The following is a 27495-nucleotide window of genomic DNA, read 5'->3' as shown; positions in this document are numbered from 1 at the left end:
ATGAAACACAGAAATCGCAACGGGATAGAACACAAAAAGCACATTGCCGACTTAAGCACAAGAAGAGTGAATCTTCTAAGAGTTCGTGCTTAGAGCGGCTCCCGGGAGACCAGTATTAGATTCCGATGCACCAGTGTAGGTTTACTGTATCCCTAGGACCCTCACATTGACCATGAAACACAGAAAATGCATCGGCATTGAATACAAAAGGGACAATGCCCACTTAAGTACAAGAAGACTCAATCAATGGAACACAGAAATTGCATCGGGATGAATGCAATAAGGACAATGCCGACTTAAGTACAAGTAGAGTGAATCTTCTAAGAGTTTGCGGTTTGAGCAGCTCCTGGGAGATCAGTATTAGATTCCGATGCACCAGTGCAGCTTTACAGTATCCTTTGGACCTTCACATTGACCATGAAACACCGAAATTGCATCGGGATTGAATACAATAAAAGGGACAATGCCGACTTAAGTACAAGAAGAGTGAATCTATTAAGAGTTTGTGATTGGAGCAGATCCTGGGAGACCAGTATCAGATTCTGATGCACCTGTGCGGGTTTCCTGTATCCCATGCACCTTCCCATTGACCATGAAACAAAGAAATTGCAACGTCATAGAATACAAAAGTTACAATGCCGACTTAAGTACAAGAAGAGTGAATCTTCTAAGAGTTCGAGCTGTGAGCGGCTTCTGGGAGACCAGTATTAGATTCCGATGCAGTAGTGCAGGTATACTGTAACCCTTCGACCTTCACATTGCCCATGAAACACAGAAATTGCATCGGGATTGAATACAAAAGGACAATGCCGACCTAAGTGCAAGAAGAGTGAATCTCTAAGAGTTTGTGGTTTGGGCGGCTCCTGGGAGACCAGTATTAGATTCCGATGCACCAGTGCAGGTTTACCGTATCCCTTGCACCTTCCCAGTTACCATGAAACACGGAAATTGCATCGGGATTGAATACAAAAGATACAATGCCGAATTAAGTAGAAGAGAAATGTATCTTCTAAGATTTTGTGGTTTAAGCGGCTCCTGGGAGACCAGTCTTAGATTCCCATGCACCAGAGCAGCTTTACTGTATTCCTTGGACCTTCACAGTGACCATTAAACACAGAAATTGCATCGAGATCGGTTACAAAGGGGCAATGCCAACTTAAGTACAAAAAAAAAGTGAATCTTTTAAGAGTTTGTGGTTTGAGCGGCTCCTGGGAGTCCAGTATTAGATTCCGATGCACCAGTGCAGGTTGACTGTATCCCTTGGACCTTCACGTTGACCATGAAACACAGAAGTTGCATCGGCACTGATTACAAAACTACAAGAAGATTGAATCTTCTAAGAGTTTGTGATTTGGAAGCTCCTCGGAGACCAGCATTAGATTCCGATGCACCACAGTAGGTTTACTGTATCCATTGGCCCTTCACATTGGCCATGAACAGTGAAATCGCATCGGGGTTGAATACACATGGGACAATGCCGACTTCAGTATAATAAGAGTGAATCTTCTAAGAGGTTGTGGTTTGAGCGGCTCCTGGGAGACCAGTATTAGATTCCGATACACCGGTGCAGATTTACTATATCCCTTGGATCTTCACATTGACCATGAAACACAGAAATTGCATCGGGATTGAATACAAAGGGGACAATGCCGACTTAAGTACTAGAAGAGTCAAACTTCTAAGAGTTTGTGCTTTGAGCGGCTCCTGGGAGACCTGTATAGGATTCCGATGCACCAGCGCAGGTTTACTGTATCCCTTGGACCTTCACGTTGAGCATGAAACACCGAAATTGCAACGGGATGGAATACAAAAGGCACAATGCCGACTTAAGTACAAGAAGGGTGAATCTTCTAAGAGTTCGTGCTTTGAGCGGCTTCTGGGAGACCTGTATGAGATTCCGATGCACCAGTGCAGGTTTACAGAATACCTTGGACGTTCACATTCACCATGAGATACAGAAATTGCATCGGGATTGAATACAAAAGGGACAATGCCGACTGAAGTACAAGAAGAGTGAATCTTCTAAGAGTTAGTGCTTTGAGTGGCTCCTGAAAGGCGAGTATTTGATTCCGATGCAACAGTGCAGGCTTACTGTATCCCTTGGACCTTCCCATTGACCATGAAACATAGAATTTGCATCCGGAGTGAATACAAATGGGACAATGCCGACTTAAGTACAAGAGGATTGAATCTTCTAAGAGTTTGTGGTTTGAGCGACTCCTTGGAGACCAGCATTAGTTTCAGATGCACCAGTGCAGGTTTACTGTATCCCTTGGACCTTCACATTGACCATGAAACACAGAAATTGCATCGGGATTGAATACAAAAGGGACAATCAAGACTTAAGTAGAAGAAGAGTGAATCTCCTAAGAGTTTGTGGTTTGAACGGCTCCTGGGAGACCAGTATTAGATTCCGATGTACCAGTGCACGTTTACTGTATCCCTTGGACCTTCAGATTGACCATGAAACACAGAAATTGCATCGGGATTGAATACAAATAGGACAATCCCGAATTAAGTACAAGATGAGTGTAACTTCTAAGACTTTGTGACTTGAGCGGCTCCTGGGAGACCATTATTAGATTCAGATGCACCATTGCAGGTTTACAGTATCCCTTGGACCTTCACATTGACCATTATACACAGAAATTACATCGGGGTTGAATATAAAAGGGACAATGCCAACTGAAGTACAATAAGAGCGAATCTTCTATGAGTTAATGGTTTGAGCGGCTCGTGGGAGACCTGTATTAGATTCCGTCGCACCAGTGCAGGTATACTGTATCCCTTGGACATTCCCATTGACCATGAAACACAGAAATTTCTTCTGGATTGAATACAAAAGGGACACTGCGGATTTAAATACAAGAAGAGCGAATGTTCTAAGAGTTTGTGGTTTGATCGGCTCCTGGGAGCCCTGTACTAGATTCCGATGCACCAGTGCTGGTTTACTGTATCCCATGGACCTTCACATTGACAATGAAAGACAGAAAGTGCATCGGGATTGAATAAAATAGGGACAATGCCGACTTAAGTACAAGAAGAGTGAAAATCTTAAGAGTTTAGGACTAGAGCGGCTCCTGGGAGGCGACTATTAGATTCCGAAGCACCTGTGCAGGTTTACTGTTTCCCATGGACTTTCGCAATGACCATGAAACAAAAAAATTGCAACGGGATAGAATACAAAAGGCACAATGCCAACTTAAGTACAAGAAGAGTGAATCTTCTAAGAGTTCGTGCTGTGAGCGGCTTCTGGGGCCAGTATTAGATTCAGATGCACCAGTGCATTTATACTGTATCCCTTGGACCTTCACATTGGCCATGAAACACAGAAATTGCATCGGGATTGAATACAAAAGCGACAATACCGACTTAAGTACAAGAAGAGTGAATCTTCTAAGATTTTGTGGTTTGAGAAGCTCCTCGGAGACTAGTATTAGATTCCGATGCACCAATGCAGGTTTACTGTATCCCTTGGACGTTCACATTGACCATGAACCACAGAAATTGCATCGGCATGGAATACAAAATGGACAATTCCGACTTAAGTACAAGAAGAGTGAATCTTCCAAGAGATCGTGCTTTGAGCGGCTTCTAGGAGACCAGAATTCGATTCCGATGCACCAGTGCAGGTTTAAGGAATACCTTGGACCTTCACATTGACCATGAGACACAGAAATTGCATCGGGATTGAAAACAAAAGGGACAATGCCGACTTAAGTACAAGAAGAGTGAATCTTCTTAGAGTTTATGCTTCGAGTGGCTCCAGGGAGGCGAGTATTAGATTGCGATGCACCAGTGCAGGTTTACAGTATCCCTTGGACCTTCACATTCACCATGAAACACAGAAATTGCATCGGTATTGAATGCAAAAGCGAAAATGCCGACTTAAGTACAAGAAGAGAGAAGCTTGCAAGAATTTGTGCTTTGAGCGGCTCCTGGGAGACCTGTACTGGATTCCGATGCACTAGTGCAGGTCTACCGTATCCCTTGGACATTCCCATTGACCATGAAACATAGAAATTGCATCGGGATTGAATACAAAAGGGCCAATGTCGACTTTAGTACAAGATGAGTGAATCTCCTATGAGTTTGTGGTTTGAGCGACTCCTGGGAGACCAGTTTTAGATTCTGATGTACCAGTGCAGGTTAACTGTATCCCTTGGACCTTCACATTGACCATGAAACACAGAAAATGCATCGGGATGAATACAGTAGGGTCAATGCAGACTTAAGTACAAGTAGACTGAATCTTCTAAGAGTTGTGGTTTGAGCGGCTCCTGGGAGACCAGTATTAGATTCCGATGCACCAGTGCAGGTTTGCAGAATACCTTGGACCTGCACATTGACCATGAGATACAGAAATTGCATCGGGATTGAATACAAAAGGGACATTGCCGACTTAAGTACAAGAAAAGTGAATCTTCTAAGAGTTTGGGCTATGAGTGGCTCCTGGGAGGCGAGTATTAGATTCCTATGCACCAGTGCATGTTTACTGTATCCCTTGGATCTTCACATTGACCGTGAAACACAGAAATTGCATCGGCATTGAATACAAAAGGGACAATGCCGACTTAAGTACAAGAAGAGTGAATCTTCTAAGAGTTTGTGGTTTGAGCGGCTCCTGGGAGACCAGTATTAGATTCCGATGCACCAGTGCAGTTTTACTGTATCCCTAGGACCTTCACATTGACCATGAAATACAGAAACTGCATCAAGATTGAATACAAAAGGGACAACGCCGACATAAGTACAAGAAGAGTGAATCTTCTAAGAGTTTGTGCTTTGAGTGGCTCCTGGGAAGCGAGTATTAGATTCCGATGCACCATTGCAGGTTCACTGTGGCCCTTGGACCTTCACATTGACCATGAAACACAGAAATTGCATCGGTATTGAATGCAAAATGGACAATGCCGACTGAAGTACAAGATGAGTGAATCTTCTAAGAGTTTGTGGTTTGAGCGGCTCCTAGGAGACCAGTATTAGATTCCGATGCACCGGTGTAGGTTCACTGTATCCCTAGGACCTTCACATTGACCATGAAATACAGAAATTGCATCAAGATTGAATACAAAAGGGACAACGCCGACATAAGTACAAGAAGAGAGAATCTTCTGGGAGTTTGTGAATTGAGCGGCTCCTGGGAGACCAGTATTAGATTCCGATACACCAGTGCAGGTTTACTGTATCCCTTGGACCTTCACATCGAATATGAAACACAGAAATTGCATCGGCATATAATGCAAAATGGACAATGCCGACTTAAGTACAAGAAGAGTGAAACTTCTAAGATTTTGTGGTCAGAGCCGCTCCTGGGAGACCAGTATTAGATTCCGATGCACCAGTCCAGGTGTACTGTATCCCTAGGACCTTCACAATGACCATGAAACACAGAAATTGCTTCGGCATTGAATTCAAAAGGGACAATTCCGACTTAAGTACAAGAAGAGGGAATCTTCTAAGAGATAGTGGTTTGGGCGGCTCCTGGCGGACCAGTATTAGATTCTGATGCACCAGTCAAGGTTTACTGTATGCCTTCGACTTTCCCATTGATCATTAAACACAGATATTGCTTCGGGATTCAATTAAAAGGGGACAATGATGACTTAAGTACAAGAAGAGTGAATCTTCTAAGAGTTTGTGCTTTGAGCGGCTCCTGGGAGACCAGTATTAGATTCCGATGCACCAGTGCAGGTTTACTGTATCAGTAGGACCTTCACATTGACCATGAAACACAGAAATTGCATTGAGATTGAATAAAAAATGATCAATGCCGACTCAAATACAGGAAGAGTGAATCTTCTAAGAATATGAGGTTAGAGCGGCTCCTGGGAGGCCTGTATTAGATTCCGATCCACCAATGCAGGTTCACTATATCCCTTGGACCTTCCCATTGACCATGAAACATAGAAATCACATTGGGATTGAGTACAAAGGTGACAACGCCGACTTAAGTACAAGAAGAGTGTATCTGCTACGAGTTTGTGGATTGAGCGGCTCCTCTTAGACCAGTATTAGCTTCCGATGCACCAGTGCAAGTTTACAATATCCCTTGGAAGTTCACATTGACCATGAAACACAGAAATCGCAACGGGATAGGATACAAAACTCACATTGGCAACTTAAGTACATGAAGAGTGAACCTACTAAGAGTTCGTGCTTTGAGCGGCTCCTGGGAGACCAGTATTAGATTCCGATGCACCAGTACAGGATTACTGTATCCCTTGGACCTTCACAATCACCATCAAACACAGAAATTTCATCGGGACTGAATACAAAAGGGACAATGCCGGTTAAGTACAAGGAGAATGAATCGTCTAGGAGTTTGTGGTTTGAGCTGCTCCTCGGAGACCAGTATTAGATTCCGATGCCCATGTGCAGGTTAACTGTATCGCTTGGACCTTCAGATTGACCATGTTACACAGAAATTGTATCGGGATTGAATGCAAAAGGGACAATGCCGAATTCAGTACGAGGAGAGTGAAGCTTCTAAGAGTTTGTGGCATGAGCGGCTCCTGGGACAGCAGTATTAGATTCCGATGCACCGGTGCAGGTTTATCGTATCCCTTGGACCTTCACATTGACCATGAAACACAGAAAAAGCATCGGGATTGAATTCATAAGGGACAATGCCGATTTAAGTACAAGAAGAGTGAATCTAATAAGAGTATGTGCTTTGAGCGTCTCCTGGGAGACCAGTATTAGATTCCGATGCACCAGTGCAGGTTTACTATATCCCTTGGAACTTCACATTGACCATGAAACACAGAAATCGCAACGGGATAGAATACAAAAATCACATTGCCAACTTAAGTACATGAAGAGTGAATCTTCTAAGAGTTCGTGCTTTGAGCGGCTCCTGGGAGACCAGTATTAGATTCCGATACACCAGTGCAGATTTACTGTATCTCTTGGACCTTCACATTGACCATGAAACACAGAAATTGCATCGGCATTGAATGCAAAACCTACAATGCCGGCTTAAGTACAGGAAGAGTGAAACTTCTAAGAGTTTGTGGTTTGAGCGGCTCCTGGGAGACCAGTATTAGATTCTGATGCACCAGTGCAGGTGTACTGTATCCCTAGGACCTTCACATTGACCATGAAACACAGAAATTGCTTCGGCATTGAATACAAAATGGACAATGCGGATTTAAATACAAGAAGAGCGAATGTTCTAAGAGTTTGTGGTTTGATCGGCTCCTGGGAGCCCGGTACTAGATTCCGATGCACCAGTGCTGGTTTACTGTATCCCATGGACCTTCACATTGACAATGAAAGACAGAAAGTGCATCGGGATTGAATAAAATAGGGACAATGCCGACTTAAGTACAAGAAGAGTGAAAATCTTAAGAGTTTAGGACTAGAGCGGCTCCTGGGAGGCGACTATTAGATTCCGAAGCACCTGTGCAGGTTTACTGTTTCCCATGGACTTTCGCAATGACCATGAAACAAAAAAATTGCAACGGGATAGAATACAAAAGGCACAATGCCAACTTAAGTACAAGAAGAGTGAATCTTCTAAGAGTTCGTGCTGTGAGCGGCTTCTGGAGGCCAGTATTAGATTCAGATGCACCAGTGCATTTATACTGTATCCCTTGGACCTTCACATTGGCCATGAAACACAGAAATTGCATCGGGATTGAATACAAAAGCGACAATACCGACTTAAGTACAAGAAGAGTGAATCTTCTAAGATTTTGTGGTTTGAGAAGCTCCTCGGAGACTAGTATTAGATTCCGATGCACCAATGCAGGTTTACTGTATCCCTTGGACGTTCACATTGACCATGAACCACAGAAATTGCATCGGCATGGAATACAAAATGGACAATTCCGACTTAAGTACAAGAAGAGTGAATCTTCCAAGAGATCGTGCTTTGAGCGGCTTCTAGGAGACCAGAATTCGATTCCGATGCACCAGTGCAGGTTTAAGGAATACCTTGGACCTTCACATTGACCATGAGACACAGAAATTGCATCGGGATTGAAAACAAAAGGGACAATGCCGACTTAAGTACAAGAAGAGTGAATCTTCTTAGAGTTTATGCTTCGAGTGGCTCCAGGGAGGCGAGGATTAGATTGCGATGCACCAGTGCAGGTTTACAGTATCCCTTGGACCTTCACATTCACCATGAAACACAGAAATTGCATCGGTATTGAATGCAAAAGCGAAAATGCCGACTTAAGTACAAGAAGAGAGAATCTTGCAAGAATTTGTGCTTTGAGCGGCTCCTGGGAGACCTGTACTGGATTCCGATGTACTAGTGCAGGTCTACCGTATCCCTTGGACATTCCCATTGACCATGAAACATAGAAATTGCATCGGGATTGAATACAAAAGGGCCAATGCCGACTTAAGTACAAGATGAGTGAATCTCCTATGAGTTTGTGGTTTGAGCGACTCCTGGGAGACCAGTTTTAGATTCTGATGCACCAGTGCAGATTATCTGTATCCCTTGGACCTTCACATTGACTATGAAACACAGAAAATGCATCGGGATGAATACAGTAGGGTCAATGCAGACTTAAGTACAAGTAGACTGAATCTTCTAAGAGTTGTGGTTTGAGCAGCTCCTGGGAGACCAGTATTAGATTCCGATGCACCAGTGCAGGTTTGCAGAATACCTTGGACCTGCACATTGACCATGAGATACAGAAATTGCATCGGGATTGAATACAAAAGGGACATTGCCGACTTAAGTACAAGAAAAGTGAATCTTCTGAGAGTTTGAGCTATGAGTGGCTCCTGGGAGGCGAGTATTAGATTCCTATGCACCAGTGCATGTTTACTGCATCCCTTGGACCTTCACATTGACCGTGAAACACAGAAATTGCATCGACATTGAATACAAAAGGGACAATGCCGACTTAAGTACAAGAAGAGTGAATCTTCTAAGAGTTTGTGGTTTGAGCGGCTCCTGGGAGACCAGTATTAGATTCCGATGCACCAGTGCAGTTTTACTGTATCCCTAGGACCTTCACATTGACCATGAAATACAGAAACTGCATCAAGATTGAATACAAAAGGGACAACGTCGACATAAGTACAAGAAGAGTGAATCTTCTAAGAGTTTGTGCTTTGAGTGGCTCCTGGGAAGCGAGTATTAGATTCCGATGCACCATTGCAGGTTCACTGTGTCCCTTGGACCTTCACATTGACCATGAAACACAGAAATTGCATCGGTATTGAATGCAAAATGGACAATGCCGACTGAAGTACAAGAAGAGTGAATCTTCTAAGAGTTTGTGGTTTGAGCGGCTCCTGGGAGACCAGTATTAGATTCCGATGCACCAGTGTAGGTTCACTGTATCGCTAGGACCTTCACATTGACCATGAAATACAGAAATTGCATCAAGATTGAATACAAAAGGGACAACGCCGACATAAGTACAAGAAGAGAGAATCTTCTAGGAGTTTGTGAATTGAGCGGCTCCTGGGAGACCAGTATTAGATTCCGATACACCAGTGCAGGTTTACTGTATCCCTTGGACCTTCACATCGACCATGAAACACAGAAATTGCATCGGCATATAATGCAAAATGGACAATGCCGACTTAAGTACAAGAAGAGTGAAACTTCTAAGATTTTGTGGTCAGAGCCGCTCCTGGGAGACCAGTATTAGATTCCGATGCACCAGTCCAGGTGTACTGTATCCCTAGGACCTTCACAATGACCATGAAACACAGAAATTGCTTCGGCATTGAATTCAAAAGGGACAATTCCGACATAAGTACAAGAAGAGGGAATCTTCTAAGAGATAGTGGTTTGGGCGGCTCCTGGCAGACCAGTATTAGATTCTGATGCACCAGTCAAGGTTTACTGTATGCCTTCGACTTTCCCATTGATCATTAAACACAGATATTGCTTCGGGATTCAATTAAAAGAGGACAATGATGACTTAAGTACAAGAAGAGTGAATCTTCTAAGAGTTTGTGCTTTGAGCGGCTCCTGGGAGACCAGTATTAGATTCCGATGCACCAGTGCACGTTTACTGTATCCCTTGGACCTTCAGATTGACCATGAAACACAGAAATTGCATCGGGATTGAATACAAATAGGACAATCCCGAATTAAGTACAAGATGAGTGTAACTTCTAAGACTTTGTGACTTGAGCGGCTCCTGGGAGACCATTATTAGATTCAGTTGCACCATTGCAGGTTTATAGTATCCCTTGGACCTTCACATTGACCATTATACACAGAAATTACATCGGGGTTGAATATAAAAGGTAGAATGCCAACTTAAGTACAATAAGAGCGAATCTTCTATGAGTTAATGGTTTGAGCGGCTCGTGGGAGACCTGTATTAGATTCCGTCGCACCAGTGCAGGTATACTGTATCCCTTGGACATTCCCATTGACCATGAAACACAGAAATTGCTTCTGGATTGAATACAAAAGGGACACTTCCGATTTAAATACAAGAAGAGCGAATGTTCTAAGAGTTTGTGGTTTGATCGGCTCCTGGGAGCCCTGTACTAGATTCCGATGCACCAGTGCTGGTTTACTGTATCCCATGGACCTTCACATTGACCATGAAACACAGAAAGTGCATCGGGATTGAATAAAATAGTGACAATGCCGACTTAAGTACAAGAAGAGTGAAAATCTTAAGAGTTTAGGATTAGAGCGGCTCCTGGGAGGCGACTATTAGATTCCGAAGCGCCTGTGCAGGTTTACTGTTTCCCATGGACTTTCGCAATGACCATGAAACAAAGAAATTGCAACGGGATAGAATACACAAGGCACAATGCCAACTTAAGTACACGAAGAGTGAATCTTCTAAGAGTTCGTGCTGTGAGCGGCTTCTGGAGGCCAGTATTAGATTCCGATGCACCAGTGCATTTATACTGTATCCCTTGGACCTTCACATTGGCCATGAAACACAGAAATTGCATCGGGATTGAATACAAAAGCGACAATACCGACTTAAGTACAAGAAGAGTGAATCTTCTAAGATTTTGTGGTTTGAGAAGCTCCTCGGAGACTAGTATTAGATTCCGATGCACCAATGCAGGTTTACTGTATCCCTTGGACGTTCACATTGACCATGAACCACAGAAATTGCATCGGCATGGAATACAAAATGGACAATTCCGACTTAAGTACAAGAAGAGTGAATCTTCCAAGAGATCGTGCTTTGAGCGGCTTCTAGGAGACCAGAATTCGATTCCGATGCACCAGTGCAGGTTTAAGGAATACCTTGGACCTTCACATTGACCATGAGACACAGAAATTGCATCGGGATTGAAAACAAAAGGGACAATGCCGACTTAAGTACAAGAAGAGTGAATCTTCTTAGAGTTTATGCTTCGAGTGGCTCCAGGGAGGCGAGTATTAGATTGCGATGCACCAGTGCAGGTTTACAGTATCCCTTGGACCTTCACATTCACCATGAAACACAGAAATTGCATCGGTATTGAATGCAAAAGCGAAAATGCCGACTTAAGTACAAGAAGAGAGAAGCTTGCAAGAATTTGTGCTTTGAGCGGCTCCTGGGAGACCTGTACTGGATTCCGATGCACTAGTGCAGGTCTACCGTATCCCTTGGACATTCCCATTGACCATGAAACATAGAAATTGCATCGGGATTGAATACAAAAGGGCCAATGTCGACTTTAGTACAAGATGAGTGAATCTCCTATGAGTTTGTGGTTTGAGCGACTCCTGGGAGACCAGTTTTAGATTCTGATGTACCAGTGCAGGTTAACTGTATCCCTTGGACCTTCACATTGACCATGAAACACAGATAATGCATCGGGATGAATACAGTAGGGTCAATGCAGACTTAAGTACAAGTAGACTGAATCTTCTAAGAGTTGTGGTTTGAGCAGCTCCTGGGAGACCAGTATTAGATTCCGATGCACCAGTGCAGGTTTGCAGAATACCTTGGACCTGCACATTGACCATGAGATACAGAAATTGCATCGGGATTGAATACAAAAGGGACATTGCCGACTTAAGTACAAGAAAAGTGAATCTTCTAAGAGTTTGGGCTATGAGTGGCTCCTGGGAGGCGAGTATTAGATTCCTATGCACCAGTGCATGTTTACTGTATCCCTTGGATCTTCACATTGACCGTGAAACACAGAAATTGCATCGGCATTGAATACAAAAGGGACAATGCCGACTTAAGTACAAGAAGAGTGAATCTTCTAAGAGTTTGTGGTTTGAGCGGCTCCTGGGAGACCAGTATTAGATTCCGATGCACCAGTGCAGTTTTACTGTATCCCTAGGACCTTCACATTGACCATGAAATACAGAAACTGCATCAAGATTGAATACAAAAGGGACAACGCCGACATAAGTACAAGAAGAGTGAATCTTCTAAGAGTTTGTGCTTTGAGTGGCTCCTGGGAAGCGAGTATTAGATTCCGATGCACCATTGCAGGTTCACTGTGGCCCTTGGACCTTCACATTGACCATGAAACACAGAAATTGCATCGGTATTGAATGCAAAATGGACAATGCCGACTGAAGTACAAGATGAGTGAATCTTCTAAGAGTTTGTGGTTTGAGCGGCTCCTAGGAGACCAGTATTAGATTCCGATGCACCGGTGTAGGTTCACTGTATCCCTAGGACCTTCACATTGACCATGAAATACAGAAATTGCATCAAGATTGAATACAAAAGGGACAACGCCGACATAAGTACAAGAAGAGAGAATCTTCTGGGAGTTTGTGAATTGAGCGGCTCCTGGGAGACCAGTATTAGATTCCGATACACCAGTGCAGGTTTACTGTATCCCTTGGACCTTCACATCGAATATGAAACACAGAAATTGCATCGGCATATAATGCAAAATGGACAATGCCGACTTAAGTACAAGAAGAGTGAAACTTCTAAGATTTTGTGGTCAGAGCCGCTCCTGGGAGACCAGTATTAGATTCCGATGCACCAGTCCAGGTGTACTGTATCCCTAGGACCTTCACAATGACCATGAAACACAGAAATTGCTTCGGCATTGAATTCAAAAGGGACAATTCCGACTTAAGTACAAGAAGAGGGAATCTTCTAAGAGATAGTGGTTTGGGCGGCTCCTGGCGGACCAGTATTAGATTCTGATGCACCAGTCAAGGTTTACTGTATGCCTTCGACTTTCCCATTGATCATTAAACACAGATATTGCTTCGGGATTCAATTAAAAGGGGACAATGATGACTTAAGTACAAGAAGAGTGAATCTTCTAAGAGTTTGTGCTTTGAGCGGCTCCTGGGAGACCAGTATTAGATTCCGATGCACCAGTGCAGGTTTACTGTATCAGTAGGACCTTCACATTGACCATTAAACACAGAAATTGCATTGAGATTGAATAAAAAATGATCAATGCCGACTCAAATACAGGAAGAGTGAATCTTCTAAGAATATGAGGTTAGAGCGGCTCCTGGGAGGCCTGTATTAGATTCCGATCCACCAATGCAGGTTCACTATATCCCTTGGACCTTCCCATTGACCATGAAACATAGAAATCACATTGGGATTGAGTACAAAGGTGACAACGCCGACTTAAGTACAAGAAGAGTGTATCTGCTACGAGTTTGTGGATTGAGCGGCTCCTCTTAGACCAGTATTAGCTTCCGATGCACCAGTGCAAGTTTACAATATCCCTTGGAAGTTCACATTGACCATGAAACACAGAAATCGCAACGGGATAGGATACAAAACTCACATTGGCAACTTAAGTACATGAAGAGTGAACCTACTAAGAGTTCGTGCTTTGAGCGGCTCCTGGGAGACCAGTATTAGATTTCGATGCACCAGTACAGGATTACTGTATCCCTTGGACCTTCACAATCACCATCAAACACAGAAATTTCATCGGGACTGAATACAAAAGGGACAATGCCGGTTAAGTACAAGGAGAATGAATCGTCTAGGAGTTTGTGGTTTGAGCTGCTCCTCGGAGACCAGTATTAGATTCCGATGCCCATGTGCAGGTTAACTGTATCGCTTGGACCTTCAGATTGACCATGTTACACAGAAATTGTATCGGGATTGAATGCAAAAGGGACAATGCCGAATTCAGTACGAGGAGAGTGAAGCTTCTAAGAGTTTGTGGCATGAGCGGCTCCTGGGACAGCAGTATTAGATTCCGATGCACCGGTGCAGGTTTATCGTATCCCTTGGACCTTCACATTGACCATGAAACACAGAAAAAGCATCGGGATTGAATTCATAAGGGACAATGCCGATTTAAGTACAAGAAGAGTGAATCTAATAAGAGTATGTGCTTTGAGCGTCTCCTGGGAGACCAGTATTAGATTCCGATGCACCAGTGCAGGTTTACTATATCCCTTGGAACTTCACATTGACCATGAAACACAGAAATCGCAACGGGATAGAATACAAAAATCACATTGCCAACTTAAGTACATGAAGAGTGAATCTTCTAAGAGTTCGTGCTTTGAGCGGCTCCTGGGAGACCAGTATTAGATTCCGATACACCAGTGCAGATTTACTGTATCTCTTGGACCTTCACATTGACCATGAAACACAGAAATTGCATCGGCATTGAATGCAAAACCTACAATGCCGGCTTAAGTACAGGAAGAGTGAAACTTCTAAGAGTTTGTGGTTTGAGCGGCTCCTGGGAGACCAGTATTAGATTCTGATGCACCAGTGCAGGTGTACTGTATCCCTAGGACCTTCACATTGACCATGAAACACAGAAATTGCTTCGGCATTGAATACAAAATGGACAATGCCGACTTAAATACAAGAAGAATGAATCTTCTAAGAGTTTGTGATTTGAGCGGCTTCTGGGACACCAGTATTACATTCCGATGCACCAGTGCAGGATTACTGTATCCCTTGGACCTTTACATTCACAATGAAACACAGAAATTGCATCGGCATTGAATGCAAAAGGGACAATGCCGACTTAAGTATAAGAAGAGTGAATCTTCTAAGAGGTTGTGCTTTGAACGGCTCCTAAGTGACCAGTATTAGATTCCGATGCACCAGTACAGCTTTACTGTATCAGTAGGACCTTCACATTGACCATGAAACACAGAAATTAAATCGGGATTGAATGAAAAAGGGGCAATGCTTACTTAAATACAGGAAGAGTGAATCTTCTAAGAATTTGTGGTTAGAGCGGCTCCTAGGAGGCCAGTATTAGATTCCGATGCACCAGTGCAGTTTTACTATGTCCCTTGGACCTCCTCATTAACCATGAAACACAGAAATCGCATTAGGATTGAATACAAAAGTGACAATGCCGACATACATACAAGAAGAGTGTATCTTCTTAGAGTTTGTGGTTTGAACGGCTCCTGGAAGACCAGTATTAGATTTCGATGCACCAGTGCAGGTTTACTGTATCCATTGGACCTTCACATTGACCATGAAACACAGATATTGCAATGGGATAGAATACAAAAGGCACAATGCCGACTTAAGTACAACAAGAGTAAATTCTCTAAGAGATCGTGCTTTGAGTGGCTCCTGTGAGACCAGTATTAGATTCTGATGCACCAGTGAAGGTTTACTGTATGCCTTCGACTTTCCCATTGATCATTAAACACAGATATTGCTTCGGGATTCAATTAAAAGGGGACAATGCCGACTTAAGTACAAGTAGAGTGAATCTTCTAAGAGGTTGTGCTTTGAGCGTCTCCTGGGAGAGCAGTATTAGATTCCGATGCACCAGTGCAGGTTTACTGTATCAGTAGGACCTTCATATTGACCATGAAACACAGAAATTGCATTGGGACTGAATAAAAAAGGGGCAATGCCGACTCAAATACAGGAAGAGTGAATCTTCTAAGAATATGAGGTTAGAGCGGCTCCTGGGAGGCCTGTATTAGATTCCGATCCACCAGTGCAGGTTTACTATATCTTTTGGACCTTCCCATTGACCATGAAACACAGAAATCGCATTGGGATTGAATACAAAGGTGACTACGCCGACTTAAGTACAAGAAGAGTGTATCTTCTGCGAGTTTGTGGATTGAGCGGCTCCTAGGAGACCAGTATTATCTTCCGATGCACCAGTGCAGGTTTACTGTATGCCTTGGACCTTCACATAGACCATGAAACACAGATATCGCAGCGGGATAGAATACAAAAGGCACAATGCCGACTTAAGTACAAGAGAAATGAATCTTCTAAGAGTTCGTGCTTTGAGCGGCTTCTGGGAGACCAGTATTAGATTCCGATGCACCAGTGCAGGTTTACTGTATCCCTTGGCCCTTAACATTGACCATGAAACACAGAAATTGCATCGGGATTGAATACATATGGACAATGCCGACTTAAGTACAAGAAGAGTTAATCTTCTAAGAGTTTGTGCTTTGGGCGGCTCTGGCGAGACCAGTATTAGATGCCGAAGCACCGGTGCAGGTTTACTGGATCCCTAGGACCTTCACATTGACCATGAAACACAGAAAAAGCATCGGGATTGAATTCATAGGGGACAATGCCGACTTAAGTACAAGAAGAGTGAATCTAATAAGAGTATGTGCTTTGAGCGGCTCCTGGGAGACCAGTATTAGATTCCGATGCACCAGTGCAGGTTTACTATATCCCTTGGAACTTCACATTGACCATGAAACACAGAAATCGCAACGGGATAGAATACAAAAATCACATTGCCAACTTAAGTACATGAAGAGTGCATCTTCTAAGGGTTCGTGCTTTGAGCGGCTCCTGGGAGACCAGTATTAGATTCCGATACACCAGTGCAGATTTGCTGTATCTCTTGGACCTTCACATTGACCATGAAACACAGAAATTGCATCGGCATTGAATGCAAAAGGGACAATGCCGACTTAAGTACAAGAAGAGGGAAACTTCTAAGAGATAGTGGTTTGAGAGGCTCCTGAGAGACCAATATTAGATTCCGATGCGCCAGTGCAGGTTTACTGTATCCCTTGGACCTTCCCATTGACCAATAAACACAAACATTGCATCGAGATTGAATACAAAAGGGACAATGCCGACTTCAGTACAAGAAGAGTGAATCTTCTAAGAGTTTTTGGTTTGAGCGGCTCCTGAGAGACCGGTATTAGATTCCGATGCACCAGTGCAGGTTTACTGTATCCCTTGGACCTTCAAATTGACCATGAAACACAGAAATTTCATCGGGATTGAATACAATAGGGACAATGCCAACATAAGTACTAGAAGAGTGAATCTCCTAGGAGTTTGTGAATTGAGCGGCTCCTGGGAGACCAGTATTAGATACCGATGCACCAGCGCACCTTTACTGTATCCCTTGGACCTTCACATTGACAATGAAACACAGAATTCGGAACGGGATATAAAACAAAAGGCACAATGCCGTTTTAAGTACAAGAAGTGTTAATCTTCTAAGAGTTCGTGCTTTGAGTGGCTCCTGGTAGACAAGTATTAAATACCGATATACCAGTGCCGGTTCACTGTATCCCTTGGACCTTCAAATTCACCATTAAACATAGAAATTGCATCGGCATTGAATGGAAAAAGGGACAATAACGACTTAAGTACAAGAAGAGTGAATCTTCTAAGAGGTTGTGCTTTGAGCGGCTCCTGGGAGACCAGTATTAGATTCCGATGCACCAGTACAGGTTTACTGTATCAGTAGGACCTTCACATGGACCATAAAACACAGAAATTGCATCGGGATCGAATAAAAAAGTGGCAATGCCGACTTAAATACAGGAAGAGTGAATCTTCTAAGAATTTGTGGTTAGAGCGGCTCCTGGGAAGCCAGTATTAGATTCCGATACACCAGTGCAGGTTTACTATATCACTTGGACCTTCCCATTGACCATGAAACACAGAAATCGCATTGGGATTGAATACAAAAGTGATAATGCCGACTTAAGTAGAAGAAGTGTGAATCTTCTAAGAGTTTGTGGTTTGAGCTGCTCCTGGAAGACCAGTATTAGATTTCGATGCACCAGTGCAGATTTACTGTATCCATTCGACCTTCACATTGACCATGAAACACAGATATCACAAATGGATAGAATACAAAAGGCACAATGCTGATGTAAGTACAACAAGAGTAAATCTTCTAAGAGATCGTGCTTTGTGCGGCTCCTGTGAGACCAGAATTAGATTCCGATGCGCCAGTGCAGGTTTACTGCATCCCTTGGACCTTGCCATTGACGATGAAACACAGATATTGCATCGAGATTGAATACAAAAGGGACTATGCCGACTTCAGTACAAGAAGAGTGAATCTTCTAAGATTTCGTGCCTTAAGCGAATCCAGGGATACCAGTATAAGATTCCGATGCACCAGTGCTGGTTTACTATATCCCTTGGACCTTCACATTGACCATGAAACACAAAAATTGCAACGGGATTGAATACAAAACGGTCAATGCCGACTAAAGTACAAGAAGAGTGAATTTTCTAAGAGTTTGTGGTTTGAGCGGCTCCTGGGAGACCAGTATTAGATTCCGATGCACCAGTGCATGTTTACTGTATCCCTTGGACCTTCACATTGACCATGAAACACAGAAATTGCATCGGGATTGAATACAATAGGGACAATGCCAAAATAAGTACTAGAAGAGTGAATCTTCTAAGAGTTTGTGAATTGAGCGGCTCCTGGGAGACCAGTATTAGATTCCGATACAGCAGTCCAGGTTTACTGTATCCCTTGGACCTTCACATTGACCATGAAACACAGAAATTGCATCGGCATTGAATGCAAAATGGACAATGGCGACTTAAGTACAAGAAGAGTGAAACTTCTAAGAGTTTGTTGTTTGAGCGGCTCCTGGGAGACCAATATTAGATTCCGATGCACCAGTGCATTTGTACTGTATCCCTAGGGCCTTCACATTGACCATGAAACACAGAAATTGCTTCGGCATTGAATACAAAAGGCACATTGCCGACTTAAGGACAAGAAGAGTGAATCTTCTAAGAGTTTGGGATTTGACCGGCTCCTGGGAGACCAGTATTAGATTCCCATGCGCCAGTGCAGGTTTACTGTATCCCTTGGACCTTCACATTGACCATGATACACAGAAATTGCATCGGGATTGAATGCAAAAGGGAGAATGCTGACTTAAGTACGAGAAGAGTGAATCTTCTAAGAGTTAGTGCTTTGAGTGGGGCCTGGGAAACCAGTATTAGATTCCGATGCACCGGTCCATGTTTACTGTATCCCTTGGACCTTCACATTGACCATGAAACACAGAAACTTCATCGGGATTTAATACAAAGGGGACAATGCCGACTTAAGTACGAGAAGAGTGAATCTTCTAAGATATTGTGGCATGGGCGGCTCCTGGGAGACCAGTATTAGATTCCGATGCACCATTGCAGGTTTACTTTATCCCTCGGACCTTCACATTGACCATGAAACATAGAAACTGCATCGGCATTGGATACAAAAGGGACAATGCCAACTTAAGTACAAGAAGAGTGAATTTTCTAAGAGCTTGTTTTTTGAGCGGCTCCTCTGAGACCAGTATTAGATTCCGATGCACCAGTGCAGGTTTACTGTATCCCTTGGACCTTCACATTGACCTTGAAACACCGAAATTACATCGGGTTTGAATAAAAAAAGCGCAATACCGACTTAAATACAGGAAGAGTGAATTTCTAGGAATTTGAGGTAAGAGCGGCTCCTGGGAGGCAAGTATTAGATTCCGATGCACCAGTGCAGTTTTACTATATCCCTTGGACCTTCCCATTGACCATGAAACACAGAAATCGCATTGGGATTGAAATCAAATTGACAATGCCTACTTAAGTACAAGTAGAGTGAATCATCTAAGAGTTTGTGGTTTGAGCGGCTCCTGGGAGACCAGTATTAGATTGCGATGCACCAGTGCAGGTTTACTGTATCCCTTGGACCTTCACATTGACCATGAAACACAGAAATTGCATCGGGATTGAAAACAATAGGGACAATGCCAACATAAGTACTAGAAGAGTGAATCTTCTAAGAGTTTGTGAATTGAGCGGCTCCTGGGAGACCAGTATTAGAATCCGATACACCAGTGCAGGTTTACTGTATCCCTTGGACCTTCACTTTGACCATGAAACACAGTAATTGCATTGGCAATAAATGCAAAATTACAATAACGACTTAAGTACAAGAAGAGTGAATCTTCTAACAGTATGTGATTTGAGCGGCTCCTGGGGGACCAGTATTAGATTCCGATGCACCAGTGCAGGCTTACTGTATCCCTTGGACTTTCACATTGATCGTGAAACACAGAAATTGCATCGGCATTGAATACAAAAGGGACAATGCCGATTTAAGTAGAAGAAGAGTGGATCTTCTAAGATTTTGTGGAATATGCGGCTCCTCGGAGTCCAGTATTAGCTTCCGATGCACCATTGCCGGTTTACTGTATGCCTTGGACCTTCACATTGACCATGAGACACAGATATCGCACTGGGATAGAATACAAAAGGCACAATGCTCACTTAAGGACAATAAGAGTGCATCCTCTAAGAGTTCGTGCTTTGAGCGACTCCTGGAAGACCAGTATTAGATTTCGACGCACCAGTGCAGGTTTACTGTATCCATTGGACCTTCACATTGACCATGAAACACAGATATAGCAATGGGATAGAACACAAAAAGGTTAATTCCGACTCCAGTACAAGAAGGGTGAATCTTCTAAGAGTCCGTCCCTTAAACGAATCCTGGGAGACCAGTATTAGATTCCGATGCACCAGTGCAGGTTTACTGTATCCCTTGGACCTTCACATTGACCATGAAACACAGAAATTGCATCGGGATTGAATACAAAAGGGACAATGCTTACTTAAGTACAAGAAGAGTGAATCTTCCAAGAGTTTGTGGTTTGAGCGGCTCCTGGGAGACCAGTATTAGGTTCCGATGCACCTGTGCTGGCTTACTGTATCCCTTGGAGCTTCACATTGGCCATGAACCACAAAAATTGCATCGGGATGGAATACAAAACGGACAATGTCGACTTAAGTACAAGAAGAGTGAATCTTCGAAGAGTTTGTGGTTTGAGCGGCTCCTGGGAGAACAGTATTAGATTCCGATTTTTCAGTGCAGGTTCACTGTATCCATTGGACGTTCACATTGACCATGAAACAGAAATTGCATCGGGTTTGAATACAAAAGAGACAATGCCAGATTAGGTACAAGAAGAGTGAATCTTCTAGGAGTTTGTGGTTTGAGCGGCTCCTAAGAGACCAGGACTAGATTCCGATGCACCAGTGCAGGTTTACTGTATTCCTTGGACCTTCACAATCACCATGAAACACAGAATTTGCATCGTGATTGAATACAAAAGGGACAATGTCAACTTAAGTACAATAAGAGTGAATCTTCTGAGAGTATGTGGTTTGAGTGGCCCCTAGAAGACCAGTATTACATTACGATGCACCAGTGCAGGTATACTGTATCCCTTGGACCTTCACATTGTCCATGAAACACAGATATCGCATTGGGATTGAATACAAAAGGCACAATGCGACCTTAAGTACAAGAAGAGTGATTCTTCTAAGTGTTTGTGGTTTGAGCGGGTCTTGGGAGACCAGTAATACATTCCGATGTACTAGAGCAGGTTCACTGTATCCCTTGGACCTACACATTGACCATAAATCACAGAAATTTCATCGGGTTTCAATACAAAAGGGACAATGTCGACTTCAGTACAAGAAGAGTGAATCATCTAAGAAATTGTGGTTTGAGCGGCTCCTGGGAGACCAGTATTAGATTCCGATGCACCAGTGCACGTTTACTGTATCCCTTGGACATTCACATTGACCATGAAACACAGAAATTGCGTGGGGATTGAATACAATAGGGACAATGCCGACTTCAGGACAACAAGAGTGAATCTTATAAGAATTTGTGACTTGATCGGCCCCTGGGAGACCAGTATTACATTGCGATGCACCAGTGCAGGTTTACTGTATCCCTTGGACGTTCACATTGACCATTAAACACAGAAATTGGATCGGGATTTAATACAAAAGGCACAATGCCGACTTAAGTACAAGAAGAGGGAATCTTCTAACAGTTTGTAGTTTGAGGGGCTCCTGGTAGACCAGTACCAGATTCCGATGCACCAGTGCAGGTTTACTGTATCTTTAGGACCTTCACATTGAACATTAAACACAGAAATCGTATTGGGATTGAATACTAAAGGGACAATGCCGAGTTCAGGAAAACAAGAGTGTATCTTCTAATAATTTGTGATTTCAGCAGCCCGTGGGAGACCAGTATTACATTCCGATGCACCAGTGCAGGTTTACTGTATCCCTTGGACGTTCGCATTGACAATGAAACACAGAAATTGGAGCGGGATTGAATACTAAAGGGACAATGCCGAGTTCAGGACAACAAGAGTGAATCTTCTATGAATTTGTGATTTGAGTGGCACCTGGGAGACCAGTACTACATTCCGATGCACCAGTGCAGGTTTACTGTATCACTTGGACGATCACATTGACCATGAAACACAGAAATTGGATCGGGATTGAATACAAAAGGCACAATGCCGACTTAAGTACAAGAAGAGGGAATCTTCTAACAGTTTGTAGTTTGAGCGGTTCCTGGTAGACCAGTATTAGATTCCGATGCACCAGTGCAGGTTTACTGTATCCCTTGGACCTTCACATTGATCATGAAACACAGAATTGCATGGCGTTTGAATAAAAAAGGGACAATGCCGAATTAAGTACAAGAACAGTGAATCTTCTAAGAGTTTGTGATTTGAGCGGCTCCTGGGATACCAGTATTAGATTCCGATATTCCAATGCAGGTTTGCTGTATCCCTTGGACCTTCACATTGACTATGAAACACAGAAGTCGCATTGAGATTGAATACAAAAGGGACAACGCCGATTTAATGACAACAAGAGTGAATCTTCTATGAATTTGGGGTTTTAGCGGCTGCTGGTAGACCAGTGATAAATTCCGAAGCACCAGTGCGGGTTTACTGTATCCCGTGGACCTTCACATTTTCCATGAAACACAGAAATTGCATCGGGATTTAATAGAAAATGGACAATGCCGACTTAAGTACAAGAAGAGTGAATCTTCTAAGAGTTTGTGGGTTGAGCGGCTCCTGGGAGACCAGTATAAGATTCCGATGCACCAGTGCAGGTTTACTGTATCCCTTGGACCTTCATATTGTCCATGAAACACAGAAATTGCATCGGGATTGAATGCAAAATGGACAATGCCGACTTAAGTACGAGAAGAGTGAATCCTCCAAGGGTTTGTGGTTTGAGCGGCTCCTGGGAAACCTGTATTAGATTGCGATGCACCAGTGCAGGTTTACTGTATCCCTTGGACCTTCACATTGACCATGAAACACAGAAATTGCATCGGGATTGAGTACTAAAGGGAGAATGACGACTTAAGTACAAGAAGAGGGAATCTTCTAAGAGTTTGTAGTTTGAGCGGCTCCTGGGACACCAGTATTAGATTCCGATGCACCAGTGCAGGTTTACGGTATCCCTTGGACCTTCACAATGACCATGAAACACCGAAATTACATCGGGATTGAAAACAATAGCGACAATGCCGACTTAAGGACAAGAAGAGTGAATCTTCAAAGAGATTGTCGTTTGAGCGGCTCCTGGGAGTCTAGTATTAGATTCCGATGGACTAGTGCAGGTTTACTGTATCCCTTGGACCTACACATTGACCATAAATCACAGAAATTGCATCGGGTTTGAATACAAAAGGGACAATGCCGACTTAAGTACAAGAAGAGTGAATCTTCTAAGAGTTTATGGTTTGAGCGGCTCCTGGTAGACCAGTATCAGATTCCGGCGCACCAGTGCAGGTTCACTGTATTCCTTGGACCTACACATTGACCAAGAAGCACAGAAATTGCATCGGGATTGAATACAAAAAGACAATGCCGACTTAAGTACTAGAAGAATTAATCTTCTTAGAGTTTGAGGTTTTAGCGGCAACTGGGAGGCCAGTATTAGATTCCGATGCACCAGTGCAGGTTTTCTGTATCCCTTGGACCTTCACATTGACCATGAAACACAGAAATCACAATGGGATAGAATCCAAAATTCGCAATGCCGACTTAAGTACAAGAAGAGTGAATCTAATAAGAAATTGTGATATGAGCGGGTCCTGGGAGATCAGTATTGGATTCCGAAGCACCAGTGCAGGTTTACTGTATCAATTGGTCCATCACATTGATCATGAAACGGAGAAATCGCATCGGGATTGAATACAAAAAGCACAAGGACGACGGAAGTACAAGAAGAGTGAATCTTCTAAGAGTTTGTGTTTTTAGCGGCTCCTGCGAGACCAGCATTAGATTCCGATGCACCAGTGTAGGTTTACAGTATCCCTTGGACCTTTACATTGACCAGTAAACACAGAAATCGCATTGGGATTGAATACTAAAGGGACAATGCCGACTTCAGTACAACAAGACGGAATCTTCTAAGAATTTGTGATTTGAGCAGCCCCTGGGGACCTGTATTACATTCCGATGCACCAGTGTAGGTTTACTGTATCCCTTGGACGTTCACATTGACCATGAAACACAGAAATTCGATCGGGAGTGAATACAAAAGGCACAATGCCGACTTAAGTACAAGAAGAGTGATTCTTCTAAGAGTTTGTGGTTTGGGCGGCTCCTGGTAGACCAGTAGCAGATTACGATGCACTAGTGCAGGTTTACTGTTTCCCTTGAAACTACACATTGACCATGAAACACAGAAATTGCATCGGGATTGAATACAAAAAGGACAATGCCGACTTAAGTACAAGATGAATTACTCTTCTTAGTGTTTGAGGTTTGAGCGGCAACTGGGAGGCCAGTATTAGATTCCGATCACCAGTGCAGGTTTACTGTATCCCTTGGACCTTCACATTGACCATGAGACATAGAAATCACAATGGGATAGAATTCAAAATTCACAATGCCGACTTAAGTACAAGAAGAGTGATTTTAATAAGAAATTGTCATTTGAGCGGCTACTGGGAGACCAGTTTTAAATTCCGATGAACCAGTGCAGGTTTACTGTATCCCTTGGACCATCACATTTACCATGAAACACAAAATTTGCATCAGGATTGAATACAAAAGGTACAATGCCGGCTTAAGAACAAGAAGAGTGAATCTTCTCAGAGATTGTGGTTTGAGCGGCCCCCGGGAGACCAGTACAAGATTCAAAAGCACCAGTGCAGGTTTACTGTATCCCTTGGACCTTCACATTGACCATGAAACACAGAAAATGCATTTTGATTGAATACAAAAGGGACAATGCCGACTTCAAGACAACAAGAGTGAATCTTCTAAGGATTTGTGTTTTGAGCGTCTCCTGGGTTACCAGTATTATATTCCGATGCACCAGTGCAGGTCTACTGTATCCCTTGGACCTTCACATTGACCATGAAACACAGAAATTGGAACGGGATTGAATACAAAAGGAACAATGTCGACTTAAGTACAAGAAGAGTGAATCTTCTAAGAGTTTGTGGTTATAGCGGCTCGTGGTAGACCAGTATCGAATTCCGATGGACCACCAGGTTTACTGTATCCCTTGGACCCACACATTGACCATGAAACACAGAAATTGCATCGGGATTGAATACAAAAAGGACAATAACGACTTACGTACAAGAAGAGTTGATCCTCTTAGAATTTGAGTTTTGAGCGGCAACTGTGAGGCCAGTATTAGATTCCGATGCACCAGTGCAGGTTTACTGTTTCCCTTGGCCCTTCACATTGATCATGGAACACAGAAATTGCATGGGGTTTGAATATAAAAGGGACAATGCCGAATTAAGTACAAGAAGAGTGAATCTTCTAAGAATTTGTGATTTGAGCGGCTCCAGGGAGACCAGTATTAGATACCGATTCACCAGTGCAGGTTTGCTGTATCCCTTGGACCTTCACGTTGACCATGAAACACAGAAATCGCATTGGGATTGAATAGAAAAGGAACAACGCCGAATTAAGGACGACAAGAGTGAATCTTCTAAGAATTTGGGGTTCGAGCGGCTGCTGGGAGACCACTGATAAATTCCGAAGCACCAGTGCAGGTTTACTGTATCCCTTGGACCTTCATATTGTCCATGAAACTCAGAAATTGCATCAACAGTGAATACAAAATGCACAATGCCAACTTCAGTACAAGAAGAGTGAATCATCTAAGAGTTTGTGGTTTGAGCGGCTCCTGGGAGACCAGTATTAGATTCCGATGCACCAGTGCAAGTCTACTGTATCCCTTGGACCTTCTCATTTATCATGAATCACAAAATTTGCATTGGGATTGAATACCAAAGGGACAATGCCGACTTAAGTACAAGAAGAGTGAATGTTCTAAGAGTTTATGGTTTGAGCGGCTCCTGGGAGACCAGTATTTAATTCCGATGCACCAGTTCTGGTTTACTGTATCCCTTGGACCTTCACACTGACCATCAAACACAGAAATTGCATCGGCATTGAATACAAAAGGCACAAAGCCGACTTAAGTACAAGAAGAGTGAATCTCCTAAGAGTTTGTGGTTTGAGCGGTTCCTAGGAGACCAGTACTAGATTCCGATGCACCAGTGCAGGTTTACTGTATCCCTTGGACCTTCACATTCACCATGAAACACAGAAATCACAATGGGATAGCAATCAAAATTGACAATGCAGACTTAAGTTCAAGAAGAGTGAAACTTATAAGAAATTGTGATTAGAGTGGCTCCTGGGAGACCAGTATTGGATTTCGATGCACCAGTGCAGGTTTACTGTATCAATTGGTCCTTCACATTGATCATGAAAGAGAGAAATCGCATCGGGATTGAATACAAAACGCACAATGACGACTTAAGTACAAGAAGTGTGAACCTTCTAAGAGTTTGTGGTTTGAGCGGCTCCTGGGAGACCAGTATTAGATTCCGATGCACCAGTTCTGGTTTACTGTGTTCCTTGGACCTTCACATTGACCATGATAGACAGTTATCGCACTGGGATTGAATACAAAAGTCACAATGTCGTTTTAAGTACAAGAAGAGTGAACTTCTAAGAATTTAAGGTTTGAGCGGCTCCTGGGAGACCAGTATTACATTCCGGTGCACTAGTGCAGGTTTACTGTATCCCGTGGACCTTCACATTGACCGTGAAACATAGAAATTGGTACGGGATAGAATACAAAAGGAACAATGCCGACTTAAGTACAAGAAGAGTGAATCTTCTAAGAATTTGTGGTTTGAGCGGCTCCTGGGAGACGAGTATTAGATACCGATGCACCAGTGCAGGTATACTGTATCCCTTGGACCTTCACATTGACCAAGAAACACAGAAATCACAATGGGATAGAATTCAAAATTCACAATGCCGACTTAAGTACAAGAAGAGTGAATCTTATAAGAAATTATGATTTGAGCGGCTCCTGGGAGACCAGTATTGGATTCCGATGCACCAGCGCAGGTTTTCTGTATCCCTTGGACCTTCACATTGACCATGAAACACAGATATTGCATCAGGATTGAATACAAATGTTACTATGCCGACTTAAGTACAAGAAGAGTGAATCTTCTATGAGTTTGTGGTTTGAGCGACTCCTGGGAGACCAGTTT

This window comes from Schistocerca piceifrons, chromosome X (assembly GCF_021461385.2).
Source record: "Schistocerca piceifrons isolate TAMUIC-IGC-003096 chromosome X, iqSchPice1.1, whole genome shotgun sequence".
NCBI lineage: Eukaryota > Metazoa > Arthropoda > Insecta > Orthoptera > Acrididae > Schistocerca > Schistocerca piceifrons.
The sequence above is the reverse complement of the archived record's forward strand: the minus strand, read 5'-3'. Positions refer to the sequence as shown.